This window comes from Onychostoma macrolepis, chromosome 07 (assembly GCF_012432095.1).
Source record: "Onychostoma macrolepis isolate SWU-2019 chromosome 07, ASM1243209v1, whole genome shotgun sequence".
NCBI classification, from domain to species: Eukaryota; Metazoa; Chordata; class Actinopteri; order Cypriniformes; family Cyprinidae; genus Onychostoma; species Onychostoma macrolepis.
The window spans coordinates 12,640,677-12,654,435 of NC_081161.1; the positions used below are offsets into that span (position 1 = coordinate 12,640,677).

The 13,759-nt window shown below is 45.7% G+C and overlaps 1 protein-coding gene across 4 annotated transcripts in view; it reads left to right on the top strand.

The window, feature by feature from the left end:
* fastkd3 (FAST kinase domains 3) overlaps positions 1 to 13,759 on the top strand; it is a 30,868-nt gene that overhangs the window by 4,003 nt on the left and 13,106 nt on the right. The window lies entirely within an intron of this gene.

A 13,759-nucleotide genomic window follows, 5' to 3' on the forward strand; every position in this document is an offset into this window, starting at 1 on the left:
CCTCTCCTCTCTCCTTCGTCCTGGCTGGTCCCATCCAGCCCTCCTTCGTCTCCGCTGGTCCTGTCCAGCTCCGCTCCTCCAGAGCGCCCTCCAGTGCCCGCTCCCCGAAAGCGTCCTCCAGAGCCCGTGCCTCCAGAGTGCCCTCCAGTGCCTGCTCCTCGAAAGTGCACTCCAGTGCCCTCTCCTCAAAAGCGTCCTCCAGAGCGCACCCCAGTGTCGGCTTCCGTTCCTGAGTTCAGCCCTGGAAGCCCGTTGGCTCTCTGTCTCCACCTCAGGCTCCTCCTCCACCTGCTCCGCCACTGTTGGTCAGCCCCCTGGAGTCGGCGGCCATCCCTCCTCCATGGCTCCTCCCTCCGTCGGCTCCACCGTGGGCCATCATCATGGCTGTTGCCTGGGTCCTGCTGTGCGCCTCCTGCTCCAGGTCCCTCCTGTCTCTTCCCTGGCTCCTCCTTCCTTCGTTGCCCACTTGGACTCTGTTTGCCGGCCCCCTCCCAAGGGTTCGTCCTCCTCCTGAGCCACCTCCTAGTTCCCGCCTGCCCCGAGAGATGTCAGGATTGTGGACTGTCTTGTGTGTGTTTTGCTCCCCATGTGTTCCCTCTGACCCAGTTTCTCCCTCACGTTGATTGTTAATTTGATTCCAGGTATGTCTTGTCTTCCATGATTATCCTGTCTTTATAAGCCCCAGTCCTTTCAGTTAGTGTTTGTCGGTCCTTGTATGTCTTCCCTGCCTGTGCTCCATGTAAACCTGTTGGAAATTAAAGACTCTAGTTTTGTGAATTCTCCGTGTCTCCTCGTTCCTGGCTCCCTTGACTCCCCATGAAACGTGACAATAGAAGAGAGGAAAACAATGTCCAAGCATCCGACAGGATGTTGTGAATGATGTGGGAGAAACGAAAATGGTAGAACATGTTATCATGTATAAAGATAGAGAAAAGTTATTAGAAGAGGTTCAGAGGAAAGAGGACATTGAAATTAATTTGAGATACCTGTTAAAACCAGAACAGATAAGCAATAACAGAGCAGCTTTAATTAAATATTTGGAGAACACAGGATTAATTAATAGGATTTGAATGATATGTACAGTGGTGTGAAAAGGTGTTGGCCCCCTTCCTGATCTTTAAATGTTTTTCATATGTGTCACACTTAAAAGATTCAGATCAAAAATTTTTAATATTACACAAAGATAATGCAAGTAAATACAAAATGCAGTTTTTAAATGATGATTTCATTTATTAAGGGAAAAAAACTGTCCAAACCTACCTTGCCCTACTTGAAAAATTAATTGCCTCCTCCTATTAAATCATGAAAGAACTGTGATTAACCACATTATTTTAGAAAGAGCAGAAACTGGGCTTCCCAAAATCCCACACCAACAGGGCGGATGGCTGGGAGGAACGGAGCGAAAAGGGTGCAGTCTCACGTTCCCAATCCGGACCCGTTATCCAGTGGATCACTAAATCCTCGCCTGAGGATCCTGAACACAGTACAAAAGAAGAGAGGAGATCTCTACCTACGCAAAGGTAAGAACGTAACCCAAGAAGACATACTGACACAGAAGGTGCGTTTACATGTACACTTTTTTTGTCATTCCGATTAAAATCATTCCGATTGAAAGATTCGATGAACTGTTTACATGAGACGTTATCTAATCCGATATGGTGTTTACATGTGCCTGTGCTTTCGATTTTAGGATATGCTAATAGCCTACAGTGACAACAAAAACAAGTCACCAGAGGAAAAAACGCCCATATTTACGTTAATATTTTTAATATCTGTTTGCACTTGCTTAGAATAAACGGTTAATATTTGAATCCCTTGCGTTCATTCGAGCGCTCAGTCATATGACCAGAACGCGATCATAGAAATCATATGCCCCTCTGTAATGCAGCTGAGATTAATTGTACTCTGATACTACAAAGTTGTACTGTACTTAAATGGAACAAATACACGATTTCTTACCAAGAGTTGCTGAACAATGAATCAAAGGAGCATTGCTTTATCACAATCGTGTTTCGTACAACATTCATGGCGTGAGCACGAAAAAATTCAAGCAGATCGGAAATTATGAATCTGTCATCTATACAAATACAAATGACAAAGGCAACTTTTGGTCAAGTTGTTTATTTTCATTGAGCTACTTTCACTATCATCACTGTGTTGTTTCTAAGCTGAAAAGCAGAAAATTGCGCTTCATTTCAGATCTGTTTTCACTCCGGACATGAGAGCAGATAGTCCGTCACACAGCAAGCGTTCTCCTTTCTAATGTGTTTTTAACTGTATAATGGAAATTTTAACTTTATACCTCCACTATTACCCAGTCTCTACTGCAGTGTCGGTGTCCCCAAATCACAGAATGTACCGTTGCCGACATCATCACGTTCACGTTCTGACGACCCGACCTCTGGACGTGATGACGTAGACGCAAAGTAATCGGTTTAAAGTGTTTACATGGCAGGATTTTAATTTTGTTCGGTTTATAGAAAGGTTTATCCCACCCCTCTCGAACCGATTACAATTTCATTCGGTTTGGGCATTTTTATTCCGATTGAGGTGTTTATATGGAGCATTTTCATTCGGATTGGACTTTTAAACCGATTACAATGCTCCATGTAAACGCACCTAGAGAGAAGGCATAGATGGGATTAAATAGGAAGGGGGGAAACGAGTAACAGGTGCGGGGCTAATAGAGCGCACAGCGCTGTGAGTTAGCGCTGATTGCTCCCCCATGTGCAGCCGTAGATGACAGGATGAAAACAAACCACCACGTGTAGCTGACATCGCAGCAATGAGTCGGAGAGAGGTGCTGACCATGACACATCTAAAGAACTGCAGGCCTCACTTGCCTCAATTAAGGTCAGTGTTCATGATTCAGCAATAAGAAAGAGACTGGGCAAAAACAGCATCCGTGGGAGAGTTCCAAGGCAAAAGCCATTGCTGATCAAAAAGAACACAAAGGCTCGTCTCACATTTGCCAAAAAATATCTTGATTATCCCCAAGACTTTTGGGCAAATATTCTGTGCACTGATGCGACAAAAGTTGAACTTTTTGAAAGGTGTATGTCCCGTTACATCTGACGTAAAATCAACACAGCATTTCATAAAAATAACATCATACCAATAGTCAAACATGGTGGTGGTAGTGTGATGGTCTGAGGCTGCTTTGCAGCTTCAGAACCTGGATGACTTGCCATAATTGATGGAACCATGAATTCTGCACTCTATCAGAAAATCCTGAAGGAGAATGTCCGGCCATCAGTTTGTGACCTCAAGGTCAAGTGCACTTGGGTTATGCAGCAGGACAATGATTCCAAACACAGCAGCAAGTCCACCTCTGAATGTCTCAAGAAAAACAAAATTAAGGTTTTGGAGTGGCCAAATCAAAGTCTGGACTTAAATCCAACTGAAATGCTGTGGCATGACCTTAAACAGTCCATTCATGCTCGAAAACCCTCCAATGTGGCTGAATTAAAGCAATTCTGCAAAGAAGAGTGGGCCAATATTTCTCCACAGCAATGTGAAAGACTCATTGCCAGTTAGCGCAAACGCTTGATTGCAGTTGTTACTGCAAAGGGTGGCACAACCAGTTATTAGGTTTAGGGGGCAAGCAGTGGCGGCTGGTGAAAAATTTTGAAGTGGGGCTATGGCACAAACAATTTCACAAACAATTCCTCACAATAAATCAAAGCAATATGATTTATTGCAATGCAGACAAAGTTAAAGAACATCTGGTTAACTGTTTATTCATTAAATCATCTCTGATCAGTTTATTTTACCAGTCTCCAGCCGTTCCATGACTGATACAAATCTGAGGATAACCATGTACAAGAAAATCAATGTGGTGAAAAAAACCTTCATGTTTTTTTTTTTTTTTTTTTTACTTATTTGTACAGGAATTTTGCTCTTCTCTCCTTCTGATTGACAAACTTCTCAATGACTTTCTTATTGAAGTCAGGAATGTCTCTGATAAGTTTCTTCTCAATAGAAAGCATTGCCAGAGCATTAAGGCGATCCTGGGTCATTGTATTTCTTAGGAAAGTTTTGATCCTCTTCAAAGTAGAAAAGCATCTCTCTGACTTTGCTGTTGTCATAGGTGTGGTGATTATGATCTTGAGAAGACTGACAGTCTCTGTGAAAGTACTTTGAAGATTGTTCTCAATGAAAAACTGGTACAGAGGCACTGCACCACTGCCAACCCTAAACACAGGGTTCTCATAGATGAGGGACAGTTCTGTTTTGAGCTTGGCCTTGTTCAGCATGGGGTATGCACTGTTGTTTCAAGTGCTGATTCAGGAAACTTCACACTGTGTTGTGGAAACAACTCTCCATGCAGCAATGTTGCACTGACGAGGTGCTGGGTGAAGGAAAACCGCTCCTTGGAATGAATCAGGATAGTGTCACATACCTGTAAAACATTTTTATCAAAGTGATTCTGAGTGAACATAACATGTACATTATATTATTACTAATGTTTAAACTCCAGTATTCCTCACTGTACTTTACAGTGTTTACTTCTCCTGATCTTGAACTTGCTATTGGTTTCCTAAACAAAACAAGGTCTACAGTAGCATTTCAATAAATAAACCACCTATTTTCTGCTACATGTAAGGATATTATGTACTTAATTATTTTCCCATTTGTGTGGATGACAGAAACATCATCATGCTACTTGTGACTGATCAGCACTACTGTACATGACTTGGCCCATCTGTTTTATAACTGTGATCTATACGTTTTAAATACTGAGGCCAGCTACATAGTCTTAAAAGTTAGTGATGTAATTATTTTCTTCTACAGTTCCAGTCTTTTTTAGTCAGTTAAATTAAAAAGAAGACTGTTAAGTTTACTGTTTGGCTGACTGCTAGTTGGTCAAACTAGTGCTTAATATCTTAATACAGTGGCTAGGTTTATGCTACTGGACTGGTCTGATTTAAATTCCTTTTATTTGTCACTAAAAGATGATATATCCACTTACCCACAGAGGCAAGATAATGGCATGTGTTGTGAATTTCTATATTCTGAATGGCAAATGTTATATTCACAAAATAATACATTTACAAACAGTCACTGCAAGAATGCTTATTATGAACAAAAAATTTATTGACATTTTATGGAATAATTATTTACAATATAACGCCCATACTAAACAACCTCAAACATTATGGATTTTGTTTTTGGGAAAACATAATACTTTTCACTCTCTTTCCTTGTTGGTATTTAACCATCTGTTCCTTTATAATTATAATCTATATGTCATCTTTTGTCTGTGTTTTTGTGTGTGTGTGTTTTATCTCTGTAGCTAGCCTCCGTTGTTCTCGGTCGCTTGTTGGGCTGGTGCTGCTGGTCAGATGACGCACTGTCCCCACACAGAAAGGGAATTGAGTCCCTGGCCCAAAAAAAGTTAATAAATAATAATTAAAAAAAAAATCACTTTAATGGCATGGTGCAATTAAGATTTCACAGACAACGAATCTTTCTAACAACAAGAGCTTTATCAGCCACTAGTAAATAAGGGTATTTACCGGATTGCTTGCATGTTGTTTGTGAATCCCTGGACAGCTGCTAGACAGGGTCGATGTTCCTCTTCTGCAGCTGGTTGATTAGCATGTCTACATTTGGCATGATCTTGTAAAACAATGCCAGGAAAAAACAGAAAGCCTCGTCTTCAAGCATCCTCACAAAACCCCCTGACTCTCTGACAGTTGAGGAATCAAAGTTCCCTGAGTCTCTGATGATCTGAAAACATTTTAAAAGGTCATCCTGGTGTTCGTACACAGTGTTTACAGCGCAACTTTGGAAGCTCCAACGTGTTGTAGAGGCCCTGGGAAGTCTGTGCGCAACCACTTGGTCAAGCACGGCGATTAGGTGACCTGGAGAAGAAGGCAGAAAATCCAATAAGGTCAGAAAAAAAAGTGCCGATTCTGGGGATGTGTTTTGTCGCCTGCTGCCTGCTGCATGATGAGGTTCAGCTGATGTGCGTAGCAGTGAACGTAGTGAGCATTTTTGCAGATGTCCATTATCTTACGCTGCACTCCGCCGGCACTTCCTCTCATCACAGTAGCCCCATCATAAGTTTGAGCAATTACTTTGTTTTTGTTTTTTGTCCATTTGGTAGTATGGTACTTAGACTGTCCAGAAGTGCTGTAGCAATGGAGTCGGCGTTTGCTTTCTGGGTGGTAAAGAACTCAAAAAAGCGCTCTTGGATGTTACCGTTGGAATCGATAGCACAAGCACCTGACAGCGGGTGGAAACATCAATCGTCTCGTCAGCTTGAATGGCGATGAAATCAGCGGTAGTTAGTTCCTCCAGAATGTGATCCTTTACCACTGATAGCATGGAGTCCAACAGCTCATTTTGTACCGTCTTTGATGTGCCCTTAAAAACGGTTGCTGTCTTAAGGTGCTCCTCTAGCGCATTGTCTAGCGAGGCAACAAGATCCACTAAACCCCTAAAAATACCAGAGTTGTCTGACGAGTCAGTCTCATCGTGCCCACGCAAGGCCAACTGAAAAGCCCCACAAAACTTAACACAATCAATTATCTTGGATAAAATATACCTGTTTTTATCCACCTCCTCGTTGCGTTTTCTTATCGCAATCCTGTGACCGTCGTCTAACTGAGTAGCGATGTTTACTCTTCCCAAAATGGCTAGTTTGACAGAATTATCCATGTGTGTCCTGGTGTTCCCCTTCAATTCGGTCACTCTACATTGCTATGGGAAATACCTTTTCCTCGAATACTACTGAAGCCTTATTGAATCACGCCAGTAAAACTGGCCAATGGCGTTCAAGCGCGCAAAATATGAACGGGATCCCACTCTATATAAGGCAGTGCTTGTACGTCATCCATTCAGAATTTTTTCCTTCAGCAAGAAGCCTATTAAAGAAATCTACTACTCACCGTGATCTACACGCTGCAGCGGACACGCCTTCTCTTCCCCTGCTGTGTTCCGGTGAGCTTCAGACGGACAAAAGTTGACCTCTCGCGATTGCCTCTTCTGTGTAGAGCCAATTGAACCCTCTGATGGCCACGAATTGTGCTTCTTCTGCCTGGGTCGCGCCCACGCAGAGGCGGTGCTTGGGGGGTCGGACTGCCCCCACTGCGGAGATATGAGTCTCCGGACTCTCAGGCTCCGTGTGGCCATCGTCCAAGGCGATGAACTCGCCCAACTAGCTCTGCCGCGCTCTTCCTCTGCAGCCTCTTTTGAGCCAAGGAGTAAAGTGCCGCGAAGTTACTGACGCGGATCTGTCCGGGTTGGGTGACGAGACCGCGCCGGCTCAGTGCCCACGCGCTCCTCACCCCCCTGCTGCAGGTCCCCTTCCAGTGCGATTCATGGCCGCTAATCTCTGCCCCTCCCCCAGCGCGCAAGATGTGGTGTCTTTCGGAGCCACGGAGGAGGATGATGCCATGTCGGTGGCAGCGTCTGCGAGAGAGGAGTGGTCCAACAGCCCACTGGATTACACTGCGCCCATCAGTGATGCTGGGGACCTCCATCACAGTGATGTTGAGCTCCTCCGCGTCCTGACCAAGGCAGTTGATGAGCTCGGTCTGGAGTGGGCGCCTCCTACCGAGCCGGCCAGAAGCCGTCTGGACGAGTGGTTCCTCCAGTCGGATCGCGGCCGAAAGGACACCCCGTGGAGGCCCGGCCCCTTTTTCCCGGAGGTGCACGACGAGATAGCGAAGTCGTGGAACGCGCCGCTCACCAGTCGAGTGCACAATCCGGGATCCTCCCTTCTGTCATCTGTGGACGGCGCTGACCGAGCGGGGTATGTTAAACTCCCCCCTGTGGAGGAAGCCGTCGCTGCCCACCTCTGTCCTGCAGCCGTGGCAAACTGGAGGGTGCGAAACAACGCGTCTCTCCCATCTAAACCTTGCCGAGCCACCGCAAACTTAGCTGGCAAGGCTTTGTCAGCGGCGGGCCAGGCAGCTTCAACACTGCATGTGATGGCGATACTTCAGGTGTATCAGGCCACGCTCCTTCAGTCCCTGGATGAAGGTGGCCCGGACCCTGAAGTCTTCAAAGAGCTCCGACGCGCCACAGATCTGGCCCTCAGAGCGACGAAGGTGACAGCTTGAGCGATCGGCCGCAATATGGGTAATCTTGTGGTGCTGGATCGTCACCTGTGGCTGACTCTGACCGAGTTGAAAGACTCAGAGAAGACGGCTCTTCTGGACGCTCCCGTGAATCCGTCAGGTCTCTTTGGAGCGATGGTAGAGACGTTCACGGAGCGCTTTGTTGAAGCGCAGAAGCAATCGAAGGCCATTAGCCACTTCTTACCAAAGCGTGCCAGCGCGAACCCTCCTGCGCGTTCCCGCTCCTCCTCAGTGCAGCGCGCGGGAAGACCGTTCGCCCCTCCTACTGCTGTTCGGCGCGAGCATGAGCCAGCGGTGAGACCAAGACAGCTGTGGCCGAAGCGCCGCCAGGGCTCGAAGGGCCAGAAACCCCGCCCTGACAGAGACGGCAGGCCACCGGCTCTGGGATCAGTGCCTCTTACAGACCGCGAGAGCGGCTTCTACAGTCATTATTTTCTGGTGCCAAAGAAATCTTGGACCTGAGGGCGCTGAATCGCGCTCTTTTAAAGCGTTCTTTCAAAATGATAACGCTGAGACAAATCCTCTCACATATCAGACCGGGAGATTGGTTTATCTCCGTGGATTTAAAGGATGTTTATTTTCACATTCAGGTAGCCCCCAGCCACAGGCGCTTCCTGAGATTTGCATTCGAAGGGATAGCGTACCAATTCACGGTCCTGCCCTTCGGCTTATGTCTGGCCCGTCGTACGTTTACGAAATGCATGGATGCTGCTGTCTCTCCTCTGAAGCAGAGCAGAATGCGCATCCTGAACTATCTCGACGACTGGCTAGTGTAAGCCCAATCAGAGAGCGCGCTGCTCAGCGACAAACTCAGACTCCTCGCTCATGTTCAGAGCTTAGGACTGACTGTAAATATGCAAAAGAGCATGCTGATACCGAGCCAGAACATCTCCTTTTTAGGAGTGGAGCTGGACTCAATCAATATCTTGAGCGTCTGTCGGAGGCGCTCACAAAACTGATCAGTTCTCTCGCAGTCTTCAAATTAGGGCGTTCTCCCCCGCTGAAATGCTTTCAGAGGACCCTCGGCCAGATGGCTGCTGCCTCGACAGTATGCAATCTAGGGCTCCTGCATATGCGTCCGCTTCAGCTCTGGTTAAAGAGCCGGGTGCCACAGAACGCATGGCGCACGGGCTCCTTACACATCAAAGTGACGCGCAACTGTTTGCATACACTGAACCCTTGGCGCGATATGACTCTGTATCGCCGGGGTGTTCGTATTGGTCAAGTGATCAGGAGAAAGAATGTTACGACAGATGCATCGAGTACGGGCTGGGGAGCCGTATGCAATGGCAGACCAGCCTTCAGGACGTGGTCAGAAACGGAGAAGTCATGGCACATAAACTGTCTGGAGCTCCGTGCTGTTCACCTAGCGCTCGAGTGCTTTCTTCCAGACATTCTTCAACGTCGCGTTCTCATCAGGACGGACAGCATGACAGTGGTGGCGTTTATAAATCACCAAGGCGGTGTGAACTCGCGACCACTGCTGCAACTGGCGAGAGACCTCCTTCTGTGGGCAGATCGACACCTCCTCTCCATCCGGGCAGTACATGTCCCCGGACGCCTGAACTACGGCGCGGATTTACTGTCGAGGGACGGGATAATCCACGGGGAGTGGAGATTACACCCTCTGACAGTCAATATGATTTGGAGTGTATTCGGCAGGGCGGAGGTGGATCTCTTCGCATCAGCGGAGAACACTCACTGTCCGCTGTTTTATTCACTGACACACTCTCCTCTGGGAGTGGATGCACTAGCTCACAGCTGGCCGAAAGTACGCAAGTATGCCTTTCCTCTAGTGAAGCTTCTGTCTCGCGTGCTTTGCAAAATCAGAGAGGAAAAGGAATCTGTTCTGTTAGTGGCACCGAAATGGCGCAATCAGCCGTGGTTCCCAGAACTGGTGGAGATGCTGGTAGCCCCCCCATGGATTATCCCACTGAAGAGAGACCTTCTCTCTCAAGCACAAGGAACGATTTGGCACCCAAATCCAGAGTCATGGAGCCTTCATGTCTGGCCGCTCGACGGAGCTTGCCAGTAACAGACGCACTTCCTCAGCGGGTGTTGAACACTATCTCTGAGGCTAGGGCTCCTTCCACGAGACGTCTTTACGCACATAAATGGACAGTTTTTTCAAGTTGGTGCGTATCGCGGGGCGAAGACCCAATCAGCTGTCCAATACCAATAATCCTTGCCTTCCTTCAAGAACGATTTGATAGTGGTCGTATGCCATCCACATTGAAAGTGTATGTGGCCGCTATAACAGCCTTTCACGCGCACGTCGAAAATCGCCCGATCGGCAGAAATGACCTGATCATACGATTTTTAAAAGGAGCAAGAAGGCTGAACCCTCCTCGCCCTTCTACTCTACCCACTTGGGACTTGGCGCTTGTGCTTGACGCTCTCATGGGACCCCCGTTCGAGCCCATACAATCAGCGAGCTTGCGAGCGTTCTCTCTCAAGACAGCGCTCCTGCTCGCGCTGGTCTCTGTTAAGCGAGTTGGAGACCTGCAGGCGCTTTCAACTGACGACTCGTGTATTGAATTGCAGACTCACCTTGAAGCCTAGAAAAGGTTATGTGCCTAAAGTGCTTTCGACTCCATTTAAAGCGCAGGTCATAACACTATCTGCTTTCCGCCCCGAAACACAGGCCGGGACGGAGCCGCTTAATACAATCCTGCTGTGCCCTGTACGCGTGGTGTGTACTTATATCAAGCGCTCTAGACAGTTCAGACTCTCGGAGCAGCTATTTGTATGTTTTGGTGGACGTACAAAAGGATTGCCAGTGTCCAAGCAAAGGCTGTCACACTGGATCGTCAACGAAATTGATTTGGCTTACAGCTCTAAGGGCGTGGAATGTCCTATAGGGGTTCGGGCCCACTCAACCCGTGGACTCGCGTCCTCATGGGCCTGGGCAAATGGCATGTCTATTCAGGACATTTGTATGGTGGCAGGCTGGTCGTCACCCAGCACTTACGCGAGGTTTTATAACCTAGATGTGTCGTCGCTTGCCTCGCATGTGCTGTCAGTGCACGCGCCTACTCAACCTCAGCTATGATCTGAGATGTGTATCAGAGTGGTTTCGACTAGGTCGTATACACCCTGTATTAATGCACCATCAATTCAATGCTGTCCCCGTCAGTTATCACAATGTTATGGTATAGTTCACCACGTCTTTTAGGACTTGGTCACCATCATACCGATACGGCAGTGCATCATAACATGATTTCATTAAAATTAAACAATTACAATTAATCTATATGTGAAAGCGCCGAAGCCGCGGCCATTTCACTTTCTCTGTTTCACCGGAGTTAACTCCGCCCCTGGTGTGACGCGGCATCGTCTTGCTGCCGCGCTCCCTGACTTTTACATGGTTTCGACTAGGTCCTGTAGACCTGAGCTGTGTTTACGAAGAACGCCAATATCATTGCCGCTCTCATTACGGCTCTGGATGTGAAACTTGACATACTTTGTCGAACCAGGCTCCATCGCTGTGACACGGCGGGATTTTATACGTTCCCATGGCAATGTAGAGTGACCGAATTGAAGGGGAACGCTCTCGGTTACTAACGTAACCTCGGTTCCCCGAAATGAGGGAACGAGACATTGCTGTTATTGCCGTGTCACCGAGCTCAGGATCTTAGAATGGCAAGTTGCTTCAGTCAAAGATTCTGAATGGATGACGTACAAGCACTGCCTTATATAGAGTGGGATCCCGCTCATATTTCGCGCGCTTGAACGCCATTGGCCAGTTTTACTGGCATGATTCAATAAGGCTTCAGTAGTATTCGAGGAAAAGGTATTTCCCATAGCAATGTCTCGTTCCCTCATTTCGGGGAACCGAGGTTACATTAGTAACCGAGAGCGTTCTCTTGTTTTCTTACTTTCTCGGACAGGTGTTTCATATCTCTCACTCCCGCAACTGTCCATGCTGGATCTGCCCCAGATGCTTTAAACAGCAAGCACGGGAAACAAAATAAGGCATTAGCAGAAACGCATCCACATAGCCAGGCCTTTTTGGTGTACCAACGGGAAGAGTAGCTTCGCGTGTACTTCCCTTTTTCGCTTGTCTACTGTCTCATTAAGAGGTCAGGCTGATCTGGACCCAGCTCCTTTACCTTCAGTTTTTCTGCCAAAGTTCTCCTCTCAAACGGACATTGGAGTAGAGATTGTACAGAGTTAGGTTCGTGTCCAGAATTAATAACACCTGAGTCTGCCATTGTCACGTAATTGAAAATTGCGCCACTACAGACCAGCCTTGATTTTAGCAGCTTGGGGCGACAGAAAAATCGCCCATTTCAGTTAAGATTTGAGGACGCTGATTGGCTAAATTTTATGTCACATCTTGAATATATTTATATCTTGAATCAGCATGTAACTAAATTCTACAAAGACCCGCTTCCTGTGGGCGATTTCTCGAGTGCCCCTCATCAGAAATTGAGACGTGCTGACAGGCAGAGGGGTCATATGGTGATGGTGAAAACATATATTTTTCACAGATTTTCTAATATATCACATCATACAAATATACATTTAAATAATTTATATAATTATTATTTTGTGTGTGGTTCAGGGAGGGCGGCGCCCTAGCGCCCTCTATTGGCCAGCCGCCACTGGGGGCAAGCACTTTTTCACACAGGGCCATGTGAGTTTGGATTTTGTTTTCCCTTCATAATAAAAAACTTCATTTAAAAACTGCATGTTGTGTTTACTTGTGTTATCTTTGATTAATATTTAAATTTGTTTGATGATCTGAAACATTAAAGTGTGACAAACATGCAAAAAAAAAATCAGGAAGGGGGCCAACACTTTTTCACACCATAGGCTATAGAATATATATGGATATAATATATATATTTTTTTAAGCCAGAGGAGCTGAACATGCAGCGCTGGCTGTAGCATAGATTTTATGGAGGATGGGGAGTATGGAATGCCAATCCTGCCATAATTAGAAATAAATAAAGAAATGTAAAAAGCTCAAATAAATAAATATATATATATATATATATATATATATATATATATATATATATATATATATATATATAAATATACAAAGAAAAGTAAAAATAATCATTATTTATAATTTTATTTCCTTATTTATGTTTTTTTTTCTTTTTTTTCCACATTTCTTTTTTTCTTTTTTGTATTTATACATTTATTTATTACATTTATTTACTTTTATTTATTTTCACATTTATGTATTTATTTACGTATTTATTTATTTATTTCCACATTTATATATTTCTACATTTCTTTGTCCGTAGGGTAATGAGGAGGGCGTTTTACCTCAGGAATAGCAATCGAGCCAGAGTAGTCAAGAGGTAAGCTTTGAGGCCACAGCAGGCCCCAGACCAAGGGGGCGGCCGGACTTTAGTTAGCGTGTACAATAGTCTAACTCACAGTGTAAAATAGTCTAACTGATTGCTTTTAGATGGAAAAGCTGCCCATAACTCCTGGTCTAGAATCTGTATTCTTCGTAATAATAGTATAACGAAATAGATTTGGAAAGCGTCAAATAATTTTACAATGCATTTTCGCACACTGTAAACCCTAATAAGTTGAGACTACTCAAATGATTTTTGGATTTTTGGAAAGTGATTGGAAAGTGATTCTCTCAGTTTAACTGAGTAATGGGAAATTGACAACTCAGTTTAATTGAGTTCACCTAATGT